General features: G+C 39.6%; 1 long non-coding RNA gene across 3 annotated transcripts in view; it reads left to right on the plus strand.

The window, feature by feature from the left end:
* LOC129639084 (uncharacterized) overlaps positions 1-20,701 on the plus strand; it is a 436,428-nt gene that overhangs the window by 72,932 nt on the left and 342,795 nt on the right. Inside the window, exon 1 of one of the 3 annotated variants that reach the window (XR_008708232.1) lies at positions 16,057-18,246. The exons of the other annotated variants lie outside the window; for them this stretch is intronic. This is a non-coding gene — a long non-coding RNA (uncharacterized LOC129639084). Of the gene's footprint in view, positions 1-16,056; positions 18,247-20,701 lie in introns of those variants that run through there. 3 annotated transcript variants of the gene reach the window in all.

Genomic DNA, 20,701 nt, shown 5'->3' on the forward strand with positions numbered 1-20,701 from the left:
AACTTTAAAAAGTTGAGAACAAGTAACTGCTTGTCCTCCGAAGGCTGCTCTCTCTGCTCTTGATTACCTGTCTGCGATAGGTCAGTGGTGAGCGCTGCATGCCTGCGGCGATGGTTGTAGCAGACGGGCAGGTGAGGGACCCAGAGGGAGCCCGTTTCTCTTAGGCTCCGGTTAACACAGAGGCTGCCCAAACTCTGCGTAGTAAAATGGCTTATTTCCTAGACTTACTTCCAGTGTCTTCAGTAGGTATTGCATTACAGATGCAAAACAGCATTTGTAATGAAGGATGGATTATTTTCCTAATGGCATATCTAGAAGTTCTTTCGAAATTGATGAATGGGCACCTTCTGAATGAGGCTTTCATCCCAGAAATCTGCTTTGTGTGTACATAGGGGGGGTGAGGTGGAGAAAGAGTTATGTACATATGTATATATGTGTACATGTAAATATAGACGTGTATGTTTACCTATAGATGAGATATCTATGAGATGTCTCTGTGTGCCCTCTGTGATATATACATGCCCTCACACACATGGGATTTTGATGTTGATAGGAATATCTGGAAGAAAGAGATAAACAAAAAGTAATTGATCTCTTATGGTATTTTCTCCATTCAGGGTAGGTACTAATGTTCTTCCATTTTAGATGAGTTTGAGGCTCAGAGCAGTTAAGCAAATTACGACTTAGACAATGTGCCCCAAATTAAAAAAAAAACGAAACTGGAGAACATTGGGCTCCTCACCTGGGGCTGCCTGAGCTCCACCGCCCAGATCACACACTTACTGTCTTCCTGTTTGTCCTCCTCTCTCCCTGCCTTCCTCTCATCCTTCCCATCTGGTCTTTTATTGAAGAGTCAAGTGGTTCACAAGGGAAATACCATTAAGTCAGTAAAAATGACTTGAACCCATTAGAAAAGATATCACATAGCCAAAGAAAAGACCAAAATAAGAGAACACAATGAGGCTAGAGGCAAGTTTAGCCACAAAGATGACCCTAATCTTTTTAGCAACCCTTCAGTTCACCACCAGTGACTCAGAAGAACCTAATCAACAGCGTCACAGTTTTATCCAGCTTGGTCTTTATGGCGTCCTATGGCGTTACAAGTTTCAGGTGATCTGGCTTTAATTTCTCGCTTTATTATCACCTTCTAGGTAGGTGTGTGCTTGGTGTCTCCACAGATGCTTGGACACAGAGAAGCAAAATATTGAGAGGTGGGTTCCGCACCTCAGGCTGAGTGTTCACCTTCTCTGGTACGAGAAACTGTCACTGCTAAGGAACGCCACACTGTCCAGTATGGGGGCTGATCAGAGAGACTGTTCATGTAAGACTGAATCTTACAAGCAGAGATGCCACAGGCACACCTACGGGAGCGTCCCCATGCATGTGCATGTCTCACAATACCCTGTCCTATCTCTTTCTCTTTACTTTGTCATCATTTGTTTTTTATTCTCACTGCTTTTCATAAAAAAGCCTTTCTGCATACCTTGCAATTTTTTCACGATTCTGCAGTTTTCAACTAGACCTTTACACATTCTGGGAATGGAGTGCTTGCACGGCGAACATAGTAATCACAAATGAATGCCATTCTGTGCCTTGGTTAGATGGGATGACTCATAAAGCTGAGTGCTTTTAAGAAGCACTTGCAGACGAAAGACTGGCTGTGTGAAAGTGTTAGTTGCTCCGTCATGTCCTTTGCGACCCCATGGACGGTAGCCTGCCAGGCTCCTCTGTCCATGGAAATTCTCCAGGCCAGAGTACTGGAGTGGGTTGCCATTCCCTTCTCCAGGGAAATCCTCCCAACCCAGAGATCGAACCTGGGTCTCCCGCACTGCAGGCAGATTCTTTATTATCTGAGCCACCAGGGAAGCTATAGGGAAGAGCAAACAACTGTGTCAGTGTGAGGCCTGACACAGACTCCAGAAGTTGTCAGGCTTAGTTTATAAAGAAACTAAGTTTTCTTGAGTTAGTTTTTAAGAAACGAAGTTTTAATAAGTTTTCTTTATTTAGTTTTTAGTTTATAAAGAAAAAAGTGGACTTCAGGTTAATTTTGTGTGATTGTTTGTAATAATGTTCCAAGAGAATATAAGATAATTTTCTGTCTTGTCTGCCTTCTTATATATACCCCATAGGGAATAATAATCATGGAAACATTACTTTTTCCTTTTTATTAAATACAATTTATATTTAGCTTATTAAATACAATTTAATAAAAACTTACTGTTTAGAAAAACTACTAAATATAAATTTTATTGGCCTGATTTGTTTTTACAGAAATACTGTCAATCCAATAGAACTGAAAGAGATCAGAATATTCCCTCATGCACTCTGAACCTAAGATTCTCCAGTAAATCAGAATCAGGCTCCATAAAAACCACTACGCAAACTAGGTCACAGATAACAAGGTAGCAATTAAAATGCCTGCATCAATTATTTGGTTAAGTTATATCCTAATATTTCACTCTGTAGGATGTTTTATATAGGACCCCCATTTCATACTCTGTTTTAAAGAGAAAACTATTTTTTAACATTAAAAAAAAAACTATTTATAGAATCATTTAAAATATGATGAATGGAAAAAGAGTACTCATTAAAAAAGAGGTGGGGGGAATTACCAGAGAACTCTCATTTAGAAATCTCTTCAACTAAATTATAGTTGATGTGATAAAGAACAAATTTAATATGTTGCTTACAGAATATAATTTGCAACATTCTAGTTTCCCTTATCTCTGTTCTAGGAAATACGCTTCTTCCAAGAGTTGATTTCTTGCCGCATTTTGCATCAGAGCTTTCTCCATTGTTGTATCTTCCTTTCGTAAGCCTAGATTAACCTATTAATTTCAAAAGCCGTATCTTTCACAATGTGCTAGGAAACCAAGCCTGAGCAACCAGAGCCTTGCACAAACAATTTTATCGAGTGTGTTCTGTTTATTTGCCCTACTTGCTCCTTATAATTAAATTCTTATACCTCTCCCCAGAGACAACCTGTGTACTTTGAATTGTGCATAGGGTAACTCCCATATGTTAAAATAGGTTGTTCACAACATTTCCAGTATTATCAAACCTCCTTGTCACCTTTGGGAACCACTTCTTGAGAGCTTATGGTCATCTGTTTGGCTGTAGGATGGAAGTCAGAAGAAGAAAGGTTTCAAACTACATTAAAGAGCTGAGTGAGATACCACTGATTCAGCATGTATCCTCATTTTCTGGGGTCACTGGCATATATTTTCTAAAAAAGAAGTATTAGTGGAAGGAACATTCTGCCAGATCCTGTGCTTCATGCTGGAACATACAGATTTGGCCCTGGCCCTTGGGGAGTTCATTTCCTTTTGGGAAAGAGAAGGCATACCTAGATCACCATGATCCGAGGTAGGTGTGGGGATGGTGGTATGTGCAGTGTGGAGCCAGCAAAGGTACGCTCCTTGCCTGGCCAGGGCCTGGGCATATGGGGAGTGGGCAGAGTCAGGGACAGCTTTCTGCTTGAGACCACACTGAGTCTTAAAGGCTGAGCTGCAGTCATCTGGGTTAGAAGAGGGCAGAATTGATAAGTGGGGGATGGAAGGGCCTTGTCCTTGAGGTGGGGGAGCAGATCAAAGGAAAAGGAAAAGAAGGAAGGGGAACCCTAAGCAAGTGGTAGAAGTATGTTCTTCTTTCACTACTTCATAAAATTCTTCCATTTGAGAAAGAATTCAGTGAATAGTGAAAAGTTAAGAAGTACCAGTTAGCATCCCTTGGCTTTTTTTTCCCTTTTCCTTTAAAAAATGAGAGCATTGGCTAGAGTATCATCAAGATTTAAAATTATAACACACACACACACACACACACACACACACACAGAGGAATATTATTCAGTCATAAAAAGGAAATCCTATTATTTGCAGCTTCATGGATGGACCTTGAATACATTATACTAAGTGAAATAAGTCAGAGAAAGACAAATATAATTTCACATGTATTTGGCGTCTAAAGCAGAACAAAACAATCCTGCCCCCACCCATAAAACTCACAATAAAATGAAACAGGTTTGTGGCTATCAGAGGCAGGGGGTGGGTGGGAGGGGGATTAGGGGAAGGTGGTCCAAAGGTCCAAACTTTTAGTTATAAGATAAATAAGTGCTTGGAGTCTTCCCTGTTAGCTTAGTGGTAAAGAATCTGGCTGCCAGTGCCAGAGACACAGGTTCAGTCCCTGATTTGGGAAGATCCCACATGCCACAGAGCAACCGAGGTCAAGCACCACAACTACTGAGCCTATGCTCTCCAGTCCAGAAACTGCAACGACTGAGCCCATGGCCACGAATACTCACGCCTGCTTGCCCTAGGGCCTGTGCTCCACGACTAGAAAAGTCACTGCCATGAGAAATCCATGCACGGTGTCTAGAGAAAAACCCACACAGCAGTGAAGACCCAGCACAGCCGTACATAAATAGATAAATAAAATCATATAAAGAAATAAGTGCTGGGCTGTAATGGGTATAAAAGACCCAGCACAGCCATACATAAATAGATAAATAAAATTATATAAAGAAATAAGTGCTTGGATGTAATGGATATAACATGAGTAGAGTTAACACCACTCTATGATCATATAGGAAGGTTGTAAGAGAGTAGATTTTAAGAGTTCCTCACAAGGAGAAAACATTTTTTTCTTTTCTTTTTATTATATCTATATGAGACAATGATTAAGTAAGCCTATTGTAGTCAGTTCATAAAATATGTAAATCAAACCATCATGCTCTATACCTTAAGCTTATACAGTAAAATCTATCAGTTATTTCTCAATAAAGCTGAAAACGAAGTTGAACATAAAAATATTTCTTCAGGACTCTGAAGAAATTATGTGATTTATATATTTAATTAAGATAAGGGAACAAACCCATAAAGTGTTTGCTATTAATAAATAGATATTATCATTAGGAAAACAATAAAACTATGTTTCTTTTTAGACACAATTCAAAATTGAAATATTGGACTAGCATGGGACTTTCTCTTCAAGGAATCTGATTAAAATCAGTTACTACACAGAGATTTACTTTCACAGGAAAGCGTTTTTCCACATATCAAGCAAATGCTGTAGTCTTGCTGTCACTTTCAGAAGTTGAGATTCTTTTCAAAGTGGGAGTAGAAGATGTAAACTGTCCCTATCAATGAGTGATACATTTCTATTAAAGTAACTTTACACATTTGAGGTATTGTTATTCTTCTACTTTTAAACTGTGGGAGAATTTGAAGAATTTTTACCATATGTTTTTGTACCAAGGTGTAGGACTGTGATTTTTGTACCAAAGGTAGGACTGTGATTAACCAGACCTAACTGTGAGGAAAGTGCAAAGTTCTAGGGCTGGTGTGTTGGTGCCATATTGTCACCCAGGCCTCAAGATTCTTCCAGCTTTCTGCTTCACAGCTGTGATAGAGCTAGTTCTCTTCAGCAACCGCCCCCGCCACCCACGCCCTCCAGTAGCATCTGCTTACATTTTATTGGCAGAATTTTGTTATGGACCACCCACCTGCAAGAGAGGGTGGGAAATACAGTTTTTAGCTGAACACTTTGCAACCCTCAACTAAACTGGGACCAGTTAGTGAGGAATGCAGAATACATAACTATCTATAATCATGTATAACTAGTATATCTAGTATAACTGGTATATCCATTGTATAACTAGTATAACTAGTCATATCAGCTGCAAGTCTCTAAGTTAAGAAAAATAGAAATCTGGCTCAGAGTTTCAAAATAAAACAAAAGTCTAAGTGAATGAAAGAATAGGCTGTCTAAGAGGAAAGTCAGGTTCACTGCCTAACCGTACTGTATTGTGGTGATTTTTTTCATATTTGTTGGCTGAATTAACTTGAGCTACTATGAGGTAGATAAGCAGAACCTGGCTGAACAGTTAGGAGAAAGGGGTGTGTGCATGCCTGTCCAACTCCTTGCAATCCTATGGACTGTGGCCCACCAGGCTCCTCTGTCCATGGGGATTCTCCAGTCTAGAATACTGGGGTGGGTTGCCATGCCCTCCTCCAGGGGATCTTCCTCACCCAGGGATCAGACTTGCATCTCCTGAATGGCAGGTGGATTCTTTACCATCTGAGCTACCAGGGATGCCCAGGAGAAAGGGGATCTACTCTCCAATCTTTTTGTAACTTGTAAATTTATCTTTCAGAGTACCAGAGATGATTAGTACTTTTAAAAATTTTCTTAAAGTTATGAAACACTGTTCAAAAAAATAGTTAAGATCGTACTCCTTGGATTGAAGGCCATATGGTGGTGGTAGAGCAGAAGTCCCAGTTGGGTCTCTTCCCAAAGCCTCTACGGGAAGAGACTGATTCTGAGCTCTTTCTGTGTCATTTGTACATACATAGGGACTAAACTCTAGTTGCCCTATGAACCTATTTAGTGCCACTTTGAATACATCCAGGCATTGTTTTAACTGTGTATAAAATATACTATCTTTTTTAGGTCTTCAACAAATGAATTGCATTTCTCTGTCTTTCTGCTATTATTTGTGTCTGTCTCTGTTTTGTAAAACATCTTACTACATTCTTTTCAAAATGTGGAAATGATGTGATGGTCCTGAGAAGTTCTCAGAAGTTTGCAAATTTAGATTTTTGCATTTTTCCCCTACTGGTTTGGCCTCCTACATGGGTTTCTAGCCTTTTTTTTAAAACCCGTCTGCCCAATACTTAATTCACATTTACAACATCACACATAAGAGCACGGGGGGAGTAATAATGTTTTTGCTTCAAAGGTCATCATAACAGGAGGTCAGTGAAAACTCAAACATGGCTTTAAAAACAGGAGAACAGAAAGACGCCCACAAGACTGAGCATGTGGATTGAGTGCTAGATGGGTGGTCAACCCTACCCAGACAAACCAGCAATAGTCCAACCACATAACAGACTGGGAAACTCCAGAGTTGCTAACTAAGAAGGCAGTTTTATGTTACTTAATTTTTTTTCAAGAATTCTATTTCTAGTCACTACTATCAAGGGGTAGAAAATGTGCTGATTTCTTGTGTTGCTTCATATTGGCCTTTTATATAAGGTGATTTTGCGAAGATAATAAAATTCATCTACATTTTGGAATTTCACGAACAGAAAGCAATACTTCTCTCAGCGTTTTTCTAGTATACCAGTTGAAATCACCATAAATATTCTCTATTTTTTGCATAATGCATGTTTAGAAATTAAAATAACATCATTTTTTAATGAACTAGTGGTTAGCATCGGCTTCCCTGGTGGCTCAGCTGGTAAAGAATCTGCCTGCAATGCGGGAGTATAGCTTTTTTAGTTTGATTTTTACTAGTCTGAGTAGAGTCTCAGACTTTAAAAATCTTATCATTTTAAGTTTGCCTGTTAAATCAATGTTTCTGAAGTATTCCCTTTTTGGGGGAGGAGTACGGAATCACAAGTTTGGAGTTAATCATATTTAAAACATTTCAAAGTTTTCAAAATTAATTTGGAAATTGGAATTTGTGAAGTATCTGAATTGCTGAACTTCGTGCATCTATTCAAATAAGAAAATATTGCATAGTGACAGTTGGATCATTAAATAAAAATTCCAACATGCTCGTTTAGTTATTAGAGCCCATTATTTAGGATATTTGGCACTCACATTCATTCATTTTTTTTGGTCATTTGCCTTTAAGATGGAATCAGAGACAGTAATTCTTTCATATTTAAAAAGTTAATTCCTTTGTTTTTTGTTGTTTTTAAACCAAATTATATTTGAATATTTCTTGCTTAGATCTTTTATCCTTGTTTCTAGACACATATATAGTAACTCTTTGACATATGTGATGGAATTACTGGAGGATGTATAATCCAAAAATGCATTTATCAAAAACAGTTTTCCTTTAAGAAATCATGGCAAAAGACTTTATGATAAAATTTTCAAAGCAGTGTAGTTGCTTGTTAATTTTCTGTTCATTGGCAAACCAAACCAGAACACCAAAAACTAGAGTTCTTCACTTCTGGGTATCTTTTCTACTTTACCTGGTTCTGCCATGAAGCTCTGGCTAAGAAATAGCCATGGAGCAAGATTTCCATGATGTCTTTTTTTTTTTCCAGGAAGCAAGACATCAAGGATAGAGTTTTTCGTTCCTGATTTAAGGCTAAATCAAAAGTGGCTGAAATTCCAAAAACAGACTTTTGCAGTGTGGGTAATTCAGGTATAATACAAACTCTATCATCCAGGTATATTATTATAAAACTACACAACAGCTGGAGTTAGCAGGCGTACAGTAAACTGGTTAGTGTACTACTTGCATGGAAAGCATGCAGTTTAGACTGAAACTAGGGTTAGTTAGAAGGGCACACTATACAATTATAGAAATCAGAAAGTGTCTGTTCTAGTTAATCTTCTAGTAGCTATCTCAGCTCACCCCAAACTGACTTCAGCGTCTTCCATCTCCAACAGCTCATTCTCAGGATTCCCTATCTCACCTGAGTTACTGCAACAACTGCCACTGGTTCTTCTTTCTCCTTCACACTTCAACCAGAATGATTTTTTAAAAATACCGATTTGATCTAGCCACTCGCCTGGTAAAATTTCTGAAGTGACTCTTCATCAGTTTCAGGGAAAATCCAAACATGGCCCAAGAGGCTGTTGACCATCAAGGCCTGCCTGCTCGTTCAGCTTCATCTCTATTCTCCATCCTCCCGCACACCAGGCCCCAGTTACATTAAAAGCATGAAGCTTCTTAATGCACCATCAGGCTCATGCGTTCATGCATTAATATCCGTGGTTCTTGCTGCTTAGACTTCTCTTCTGCATTATTTGGGCTAATTCTTATTCATCCTTCAAAACTTAAAACACAACCTCTTCCAGGAGGCTTCCTAGATGTATCCTCGGTTCCTTCAGAATCTTCCTACACCTTCCTCAGGTATCTGTCACTATCTGGATTCACTGTGGAACTCCCTGAAGGTAATGCGTGTTCTTTGTATATTAGTATTTATGAAGTGTAGTTTTAGTACTTGATCCTCAGTAGCAGCTCACTAAGTATTTGTTGAACAAATCAATGGTCGGAAACTGTTGTTAGGCTGCAGGCTCTCAGTTAGCTTGGAATAGGTTACTTAGTAATTTGTCTCTTGGGATATGTAAAGCCAAGGTCGTGATCTGTGTCTAAATGGACTAGATTTCTTGTTTGTATATGTGAACTGTAAAAACCAAGGTGCATAATCTATAAACCAACTTAAGTTGGTCTCTGGGATAAGAAGACCCTAAAAATGTTCTACTACTTCTGATAGTGATAGTGGTAGAGATGAGGAACCATTAATCGCAATTATGGATGTTAAAATGAAGATGTGAATCATGGTGCTATGGAAAAATTAATGTAAGTATTTCCCATTCATGGGACTTCCTTGGCACTCCAGTGGTTAAGACTATGCTTCCACTTTCGGGGGCGTGGGTTCAGTCTTTGGTCTGGGAACTAAGATTCTGTATGCATGTGGGATGGCCAAAATATATAAATTAAAGATAAATATATATTTCCCATGCAGCTATTATTATTCAGGAACAATTTATTATTATTTACTATTCAGGAATAATAAAATTAGGAGGAAATGTTCAAGTCTTTTTTGTTTTTAAAAAATGTGATCAAGGAAGAAAAGAAAGATACCAAAGAATTGTGTGTGTGTGTGGTGGGGGAGTGTGTCTGGTTAATAATTCTTCCTGACATTTATACATTTATATAAATTGTGTGAATTTCCAATAAGTGAAAAGCAGCCATTGTTATTGTTTATCTAATCTTTTTATTGCAGGTTCTCCAAACATGAGTGTGCCTTAGGGAAGGCTAGAGGAACATGGTAGCCATATGAAAAAACAAACGGCATGTAGAGCTTGAGCAGAGTTCAGAAGAACGTTGTTCCCGGCTGCAGGGATTTCTTGTTTAATTTCTCAGTAGTGGGAGCTAATTGTTTCTTCGAATTCCCAAGTCCTTATAGCAGGGGTCCCCAACCTCCGGGATCCAGTGCCTGATGATCTGAGGAGAAGCTGATGTAACAATAATAGAAATAAAAGTACACAATAACTGTGCATGCTAAGTCACGTCGGACTTTCCTGGTGGCTCAGACGGTAAAGCGTCTGTCTACAATGCGGGAGACCTGGGTTCGATCCCTGGGCCGGGAAGATTCCCTGGAGCAGGAAATGGCAACCCACTCCAGTACTCTTGCCTGGAAAATCCAATGGATGGAGGAGCTTGGGGCACGCTACTGTCCATGGGGTCGCAAAGAGTCGGGCACGACTGAGCGACTTCACTTTCACTTCCAAGTCATGTCAGTCGTGTCTGACTCTTTGCAACCCTATGGACTGGTACCTGCTAGGCTCCTCTGTCCAGGGGATTCTCTAGGCAAGAATACTGGAGTGGGTTGCCATGCCCTCCTCCAGGGGATATTTCCAATCCAGGGACTGAAGCCATGTCTCTTATGTCTCCTGCATTGGCAGGTGGGTTTTTACCACTAGTGAGGCCTGGTAGGCTGCAGTCCATGGGGTCGCTAGGAGTCAGACACGACTGAGCGACTTCCCTTTTACTTTTCACTTTCATGCATTGGAGAAGGAAATGGCAACCCACTCCAGTGTTCTTTCCTGGAGAATCCCAGGGACAGGGTAGCATAGTGGGCTGCCGTCTATGGGGTCGCACAGAGTCGGATACGACTGAAGCGACTTAGCAGCAGCAGCAGCAGCCACCTGGGAAGCCCACAGTAAGTGTAGTGTGCCTGAATCATCCCCAAACCATCCACGCTACCCCAGTCTGTGGAAAAACTGTCTTCTACCAAAGTGCTCCCTGGTGCCAAAAAAGTTGGGGACTGCTGCCTTATAGGATGGAAGTTTAAATCCACTCCAGTGTTCTTGCCTGGAAAAGCCCATGGACCCAGGACCCTGGTGGGCTACAGTCCATGAGGTTGCAAAGAGTCAAACATGATTGAGCACACCAGATAGGGAAGGAATTTCCGGGAGAAGGAATAGCATGGGCCAAGGTGCAGAGGTGTGAAACAATATGTGTGGTTTGAGGCAGGGGAGTATAAAGTTTACAAAAGGGGAGTGTTTAGAAGGGAGACTGGAGAAGTAGTTAGGGGGCAGATCGTAAACACCATCCCAGATTCAGGCACTTGAACTGAACATTGAAGTTTACTGGAAGCTAGTAGACATTCAATACACGTGTATGCTGTAGGCACATTTGATTTATTTTAGAAATTAATGTAAATGGGCATGAGAGCCGTGAGTCTAGAGGCGGGAAGCACAGTTAGGTGACACTATAATAGTCTAGATGTGATGTGGCCAGACACGAGCCCAGTGGCTGGCACTTTTTGTCTGTGTGTTTATCTTCCTTCTTGGCTGTGAAGTTCTTGGTAATAAGGACGTGTTATCTTCATCTTTATTTCCCCAGTGCCTACTACCATACCTGACATGCAGTAAATTAATATAGCAGAAAAAAGTTTCTAAAAGTAGTATTCTCTTAATTACTCTAATGGACTATGAGAGTATCTTATATTGTGTGAACATTTAAAATTCCTTATGAAGATAACATTATTTTTTTTTTGGTGTTAGAATTGCTGCAGTGATTTAATTGCAAGTTTCAATCATGAATATATATATATATATATATATATATATATATATATGATATGAATTAGGCAATTTACTCTAATGTTGGCCTTCAAAATAACAATGATCCAGTATTTCTCTCTGAGCCAAGCATGCATTTGAGGTTTTTTCCCCCCTAGCTAGTGGCAATAAATGTATACAAATTAATTCATATTTTTCATTCCATTCCTGTTGTGTAAAGTAACATGCATCAGCAGTTTGAGCAAGTAGAACATGTTAAATTCAGACTTGCCTATGGATTAGCTCTTTCCCCACCTTGGGTTGAAATCTCAGGTGAGTTCCATAGTTCTTTCATTCATTTTTGTACAGTAAAGGAACTACTCTAGTCATATATAGTCACAATAACAAGCCTATTTCAGTAATGAACTCCCAGTTTCATGTAAAGTTCCAAGCTCCTCTCATCCCCATTGTGGTTCTGCTGCCATCCTGCCATTTCCCTAACCACCAGCTCTGGAGTTTCGCCCTTGCTTGCTGGGGCGGGAGGGAGCAAGGTGGGGTATGTGTGGGGCAACAACATCAGGCTTGCCTTGTGGCGTGTATATGGCTGACCTGTGGACACTCTTGTGAGCTCCTCAGAGGCTCTCTCACCAGAGCCATCCAATCATCTCTCTTCTGCTCAAATGTTTTAACTGCTCCTCAACTTTGGCATCAGTTCGGACCCTGTAGCTTCTCTATGGTGGCTTCCCTGGTGGCTCAGTCAGTCAAGAATCCGGCTGCAATGCAGGAGACTTAGGTTGGATCCCTGGGTCGGCAAGATCCCTGGAGTAGGAGATGTCAACCCACTGCAGTATCCTTGCCTGGAGAATCCCATGGACAGAGGAGCCTGGTGGGCTACGGCCCATGGGGTTGCAGAGTTGGAGGCGACTGAGCAACTAATACTTTCACAGCTTCTCGATGCTCAGGTTACCTCATCCCTAGAAAGAAAGAAAGACGAGAAAGTGAAGTTGCTCAGTCGTGTCTGACTCTTTGCGACCCCATGGACTGTAGCCTGCCAGGCTCCTCCGTCCGTGGGATTTTCCAGGCAAGAATACTGGAGTGGGTTGCCATCTCCTTTTCCAGGGATCTTCCTGACCCAGGGATCGAATCCGGGTCTCCCGCATTCCTAGAAAACCCCTCCCAAAAGAGCCCCTTCGCCAGCTTCCATCTATACCCCCACCTTGGGTCGGAAGAACCGCACAACTCTACCCTGTCGTCTGGAATGCTGCTGGCTCCAAGTACAGCTGGTCTCTTCGCCCTGCTGCAGAGGAGACCGTTCTGGTGCTACTGTCTTTTGCCCGACCTTTTCCAAAAGTGGACTGAGCACTTGTCTTCTCTGTCCTCCCAACTTTAAGGAGTAAACAGCAACCAGTCTGAGAGGGGCTCTCAAAGCCTCTCTCATGGGTGAGGGAGATGGAATATTGTGGCAGCCCCCAGCGACTTTCTCCAGAGAAGTTCTTTCCTTTCTTTCAGTCACCCTCAATTTCACCTCGTTGAGACCTTGAGGGTAGTTAAGGCACTTCCTTTCAAGTCTTGTATAGGAGAGATAGAGCCTCATTTTAGATGGGGGAACATGCTACCTATTGTTTTGTTCTTAGTTTACGGCAGGTCTCCTGCAAAACTTAGAAGGGATCCCTCCCTAATACCTGTTACACAGGCAACTGTGAGATATGTGTAAAACATGGCTGTTGACCAGAATAAAGCTAATTTGTTTACGGAGATTTAAATGCTTAAACTTGGCACACAATAGGCAAACAATATTGCACGTCATTTAAGAAATGTAGAATCACATAGAAACCAGTAAGTCAATTCATTCAACCAAAAAATCCTTACCATCTCCTAAATGCTGGGATTATCCTAGGTGCTTGATGTACAAAAATGTTGCATATGGTACTTTTCCTTATGGAAGTAATCATCTAGTGAGAGAATCATTTGTTAAAATATGTCCCCAAGTAATCACAATATAATTTAACATCACAGTAGAGGGATCTGTAGAGATGTAAGGGGGCCCAGAAGACAGAGTATTTGAATTTAAGAGAGTCTTCACATTTGCAACAACATGAATGGACCTAGAGATTGTCATACCCAGTGAAGTAAGTCAGACAAATATTGTATGACATCGCTTATATGCAGAATCTAATCAAAGGGTATAAAGACTTATCTACAGAATGGAAATAGAGTAACAGATGTAGAAAACAAATTTATGGTTACCTGGGGATAAGGGAAGGAAGGGATAAATTGGGAGATTGAGATTAACATATATACACTACTATATATAAAATAGATAGCTAATAAGGACCGACTGTATACCATAGGGAACTCTACTCAATACTCTTTAATGGTCTATATGGGGAAAGAATCTAAAAAAGAGAGGACATATGTATATATACGGAGAAGGCAATGGCACCCGACTCCAGTACTCTTGCCTGGAAAATCCCATGGACAGAGGAGCCTGGTAGACTGCAGTCCATGGGGTCGCTGAGGGTTGGACACGACTGAGCAACTTCACTTTCACTTTTCACTTTCATGCATTGGAGAAGGAAATGGCAACCCACTCCAGTGTTCTTGCCTGGAGAATCCCAGGGATGGGGGAGCCTGGTGGGTTGCCGACTATGGGGTCGCAGAGTCAGACACGACTGAAGTGACTCAATAGCAGCATGTATATATAACTGATTCACTTTTCTCTACCACAGAAACTAACACAAAATTATAAATCAATAAAAAAAAAAAGTAAGGCTTCACAAGGGACATTTAAACTGGATCTTGAAGGGAGATAGGGATTCCCTGGGAAGAAAGGAGGAAAGGGCATTCCAGATGCACAATGGTTGTGTAAAAGTAGAAAGGGAGCGTTCGGATGCTGTGGTGTGGGGACAATGAAGCAGCTGGTACATAGGCTGGTGCGATTGTGAGATACAAACTTAGTGATTGGAAAGACTTCGTTTTATACCAGAGTTTTGGCTTCTCCCCAAAGATATTCAGTTTAGTTCAGTTGCTCAGTCGTGTCCGACTCTTTGCAACCCCATGAACCACAACATGCCAGGCCTCTCTGTCCATCACCAACTCCTGGAGTTCACCCAAACTCATGTGCCTTGAGTCAGTGATGCCATCCAACCATCTCATCCTCTGTTGTCCCCTTCTCCTCCTGCCTTCAATCCTTCCCAGCATCAGGGTCTTTTTAAATGAGTCAGCTCTTTGCATCAGGTGGCCAAAGTATTGGAGTTTCAGCTTCAACATCAGTCCTTCCAATGAATATTCAGGACTGATTTCCTTTAGGATGGACTGGTTTGATCTCCTTGCAGTCCAAGGGACTCTCAAGAGTCTTCTCCAACACCACAGTTCAAAAACATCAATTCTTTGGTGCTCATCTTTCTTTAGAGTCCAACTCTCACATCAGTACATGACTACTGGAAAAACCATAGCCTTGACTAGAGGGACCTTTGTGGACAAAGTAATGTCTCTGCTTTTTAATATGCTCTCTAGTTTGGTCATAACTTTCCTTCCAAGGAGTGTTTTAATGTCATGGCTGCAATGACCATCTGCAGTGATTTTGGAGCCCCCAAAATTAAGTCAGTCACTATTTCCACTTTTCCCCCATCTGTTTGCCATGAAGTGATGGGACCAGATGCCATAATCTTAGTTTTATGAATGTTGAACTTTAAGCCAACTTTTTCACTCTCCTCTTTCACTTTCATCAAGAGGCTCTTTAGTTCTTCTTCACTTTCTGCCATAAGGAAGGTGCCATCTGCATATCTGAGGTTATTGATGTTTTTCCCGGCAGTCTTGATTCCAGCTTGTGCTTCTTCCAGCCCAGTGTTTCTCATGATGTACTCTGCATAGAAGTTAAATAAACAGGGTTACAATATACAGCCTTGACGTACTCCTTTTCCTATTTGGAACCAGTCTATTGTTACATGTGCAGTTTTAACTCTTGCTTCCTGACCTACATACAGGTTTCTCCAGAGGCAGGTCAGGTGGTCTGGTATTCCCATCTCTTTCAGAATTTTACACAGTTTATTGTGATCCACACAGTCAAAGGCTTTGGCATAGTCAATAAAGCAGAAATAGTTTTTCTGGAACTCTCTTGCTTTTTCGATGATCCATCGGATGTTGGCAATTTGATATCTGGTTCCTCTGCCTTTTCTAAAACCAGCTTGAACATCTGGAAGTTCACGGTTCACATATTGCTGAAGCCTGGCTTGGAGAATTTTGAGCATTACTCTACTAGCGTGTGAGAGAAGTTACAATTATTGTTTTGCTTTTCAAGTGTTTATTTAAAAATATTACACACATACTGTATTTCAGTATGTGCAGAAGTGAGCATATACATACTGGTTTCTCCTTTTCCTTTTATATTGAGTCCTCCTCCCATTGTTCTGTCTCCTCTCTATCTTCTCCCCCTTCCCAAATCACCTCTTTCCTTCCCAACTCATGTTTACACTTATTTTGTATCCTTTTTCTTTCTCCTTGATTATATAACCATATTCAAATATGTGTGAATATATATATATACAGTACCCATACACACAGCTTTTTTTGGCCATTGTTTGCTTTATGAAAGAATACTTTACATATTTTTCCATGTCTTGCTTTTCTTACTCAGCTACTCTTAGAATAAATGACTCCCAAGTCCATAGGGCGAGCTCATGGTAGAGACTGATGTGACTAGAATATCTTTTATCAGAGATACCATGTTGGAGTGAACAAGGAGCTAGAAAGTGGGTAGGACCCAGAGGAGGGAGGCAAATTGGTAAATAAGCAGGTAACAAATGATGGGGCATGAGCTATGGGGCCTTCAGTTTTGGCAAGGACATATTCTTAGCACATGTGTGTTAGCCAATGAGTCATGTCCGACTCTGTGACCCCATGGACTATAGCCCGCCAGGCTCTTCTGTCCATGGGATTTCCCAGGCAAGAATACTGGAGTGGGTTGCCATTCCCTTCTCCAGGGGATCTTCCAGACCCAGGGATTGAACCTGGGTCTCCTGCATTACAGGCAGATTCTTTAGCATCTGAGCCACCAGGGAAGCCATACAAGCTTCAAATAAGTAATGAATTACCATATACCATGTTTCAATAAAATGCCAGTGGCCACCATTACCTAATTCTAAAATTTTGACAGTAGATACTCTTGAGTGTGCAGCTTAGAGAAGCATAGGCTCAAAACATTTACCACTAGCTCAGGTGGAGTTTTTAGAAAGATGTATTATTAAGTCACATAAATCCATGCTTCTTTTCTTTCTCCTTTATTCTGTACACTTTCCTGTAAACTATCCTTAATCTCAAACTTGTTTTGAAACTCAAGTGGCTAAATCCACTGGTGGTTTACTTTAGAATGCATGCCAACATTGTCTTTGAATAAAACAACATTTTCCACCTTCCAATCACACTATAATCTTTCCTTAGGTTGCTCAGTATTGGGTGTGATTACACTACTTTTATCCATATTGCAATCCATGCAATCATGTAACACATTACTAATGCCAACCAGCGTGGTCTTAGCATATTATAGTATAAATTTTCACAGGTTTTTTATATTTGAAAATGTCTTTCCAACATCCAAACTGGGTAAATATTTCATTGGAACATTCAATATATAATTACCAATCCTGTGAAACAGTTCTGGTTATCTGCAAATGTATGTCCCATTTATTTGTAATCATGATAAAGATAACATGACCTCCTTTAGCCTCCTGAACCCTGGTGTAGTTAGTAATTTATTACAAAGCACAAAGTAGCTAGATTCTAATAATGTCATTGTTTTAAAAATACTTAAAAATGTAAATATTTCAAAAAAATACAAAGAATATTTCAAAAATACAAAGAATGGACTTGGGAGTCATTTCTTCTAAGAGTAGCTGAGTAAGCTACTTTGTATTTTTCATAATGAACAATTAAAAAAATTTTTCATATTTAGTTACTATTATCCACCAGTATCAGTCTTGTACTGGTTCCCATGGGAAATCTCTATCATGAATTTGGTATATGTCTTTCTAGTTCATTTTTATTTTATATACATATATGTATTATGAATAATTTATAAGTGTTTAAAAATGTTTAATGTTAGTTGTATCACTACTGTATTTATAATTTTTACTTTCTGTTTTCACTTGGTATTATTTTTTTTTTACAATTTCTCAGTATAATTAAATCTATTTTATTTGCATCAGCAGTACTGCAGGAATTGTGCTTGAGGATTATGCATGTTTGTGTCTCCACTGACAAATACTCTAAAGTTGTCCTTGGTCAGTATTATGGCCTGAATGTTTGTGTCCTCTCCCACCCCAAAATTGTGTGTTGAAGCTCTAACCCCCAAAGTGATGATATGGGAAGGTAGCGCCTTTGGAGGTAATTAGTTTTAGATTAAACATGAGGGTAGGGCCTTCATGATGGGATTAGTCCCCTTATAAGAAGAGGGAGAGACCCAGGAGCTCTTGCTTTCTGCTGGAGAACAGAGATGAGGTCATGTGATTACTCAGCAAGCTGGTGACAGTCTATAAACCCGAAAAGGGCCCTCACCAAGAACTGCAGCATGCTATCTCATTTTTTCACCAGCTTTATTTAATTCACATATAGCATTGTATAATTTTAAGGTGTGTACCATGTTGACTTGATACACTTATATACAGCAAAATGATTACCACAGTGGTATTAGTAACTCTATCCCCTTACATAAAAATGGTATGCATTATTGTTTACATCTGCATTTTCTTCATTACTTATGAATATTTATGTATTTATTTATGTTGATGGATTTATATATATGGATTTAAAATCTCAATCTCAATCTGAACTGATGCTGTAAGAGAAAGTGAAAGTTAAAGTTACTAGAGAACGAATCTACAAATTTGGCAATACTATCATTTATCCTTATAACGCTTAAATTACTCAAGTTGCTAGAAAGTAAGTATTATTAAGACAAATCTTACAGTCAGGATTTATCACAGCAGTAGTATTTCAGAGCTCAACTTGGGGCAAAGAACCTGTATTTAAGGCAGAATTTGGTCATGAAATAGCAAAATCATAATCAATTTTATAGGCAGTGGGGAGAATGTAAAGCATAAAAGCAGATTAACTTCTTTTCTTTCCAGCAATTTGTTTGAATTTATATAAGTTTTTGATCCATCATACCTTCCAAATGTGAATAACTCTTGGTTTGGTTTTAAAGGAGGATTAAAACAAGAATGCAAAATACCAGTATTAGGTGGCAACTGAGAACATTTGCATGACACTTTTGCTTTCCTGCTTGCCACATAAGTGATTGAAACATGGACTGGAAAAAAGTGACCGTGTTAAAAATAGTCTGCATTCTATATAGAGTGCCTTGGATGTAGAGAAATAGGGTATGGTTTGAAATGGTAATTTAAACTGCACCTTAAATAATAGTTAATTTTCCTTTTAAATGAAACTTTTGTTTTAAGAGAAAAAAATTTTTTTGCTCCCATGAAATAAAGAGAGCCTGGGGAGAATATAGGAAGTGCAGGGTGGTCCTTATAAAAGAATGGATCACTGTAAAATGAAATGGGATCTGTTTTTTTATGTAAGTTGCAAAATAGTTTGGATTTGTAAGACAGAGTATCTCTCCCATAACCTTGGTGGTGATATTGCTGATTTTTTTAAAATTGATTTTGAGTTCTGGTGAGGTATCATGAAGAGAAAGAAGGGAAGGAAGGATGGTTGGGAAAAAGGAAGGAATCAATCAGTCTGTCAGTCGTGGGAGTTTTGGCAATGGAATGACCTGGTCAGAGTCCTCCTGCCATTAATTTTTTAGGATGTCACTTGAACAGCCCAAGTTTTGTTTTCTTCATATAACAAGTAGAGATAACAGTATACATCTTATACAGTTCCCATGACAATGAAGTGAGGGACTTTATGAGTTGAATAATTTATGCCTGCCATACACAGTAGCTCATTCCCTTATAAATTTCCCATCTTTAGGTGTTTAAAAATATTTTTTCCATGTCTATAGAATTAAACTATTTTTCATTGAATACATTATTTTATACAAACTCTGGTGCCATATCTAACTGGCCCCACTAGTGTTCACTCAAGTCATTAATAAAACTTTGTTGCAAAATATGTTTCATTCTATACAATTTAAAATTGACAGCATTCCTCCAGTGTACTTCCAGAATTTTAGTCTAATGAAATCTCCCTTGTAAAGAAGGTTTTGCTAACCCTATACATTTGGGAAATGCTGCACTCTATCCTGTTTCCTCTTTCCTCCAGTAAAGGAAGTTTTTAAAATTTATGTGTTTTCTTACTTTATTTGGCCATGAAAATTCTTTTTAGGTAGCTTCCATTTATAGTCCATGGAATATATTTTGTGACATGTTCGTGTAATTGATCTGTTTCACCAACCCTATATGCAAATATAGTCATACATCTTTTCATTAAAAATTTCTTTGAAGGCTTGATTTGCCATTAGTGCAGGAACTCGCTTGTATTGGATCAACATCTCCAGCACTCCCCATCCTATCCTCAATCTCTCAAGTTGTCTAAGAACTCTGATATTTACTCAGTCCTAAACGAGGGTTTTATTTTTCTGAATACAGAGCAGAGAGTGAACCACAATCCACATTTTCCTTTGCTGAAGTGTGGCTTTGTACAAACCCACAGAAGATGATCCATATGCCTCTCTTTGCTAGCCCGACATTGATCACTGGTGCACTGTACTGGGACCTTAATATTAGAATGCCATTTTATAATAATTTCTCAGTCACTGACACATCAAGCATAAAACAATGTAGAGTGTCTGACTCCAGGGTCAGCCTAGCTACCTCAATACATAGGCTCTAATATCAGAATCTCTAGCTCAGACTCCCCTTGCCTTCTTAGTGAGTTCCTGCTTGGTGACTTCATGTTCTTTTGGACCAGAAGACTATGGACAGAATCAGCTTAATCTATTTTAACAGTCTTTCTAACCTCAAATTTGGGTAATAGGTGATAGAGTCTTTGTAACTTTCTTCCCTGAAGGCCCAGGGTTTCCCTTTTCAGACTGGTTGAACCCATCCCCAGGGCTCTGAATGTCAAAGAATAGCAGTGAAAAGTAGACTCCTTAAGTTAGACCAAGATCATAGTATTTTTTAAAAGTAATTGATGTATGGCTGTGCTAGGTGTTCATTGCTTTACCAGG

The sequence above is a fragment of the Bubalus kerabau genome, chromosome 1 (assembly GCF_029407905.1).
Source record: "Bubalus kerabau isolate K-KA32 ecotype Philippines breed swamp buffalo chromosome 1, PCC_UOA_SB_1v2, whole genome shotgun sequence".
Classification (NCBI taxonomy): domain Eukaryota; kingdom Metazoa; phylum Chordata; class Mammalia; order Artiodactyla; family Bovidae; genus Bubalus; species Bubalus kerabau.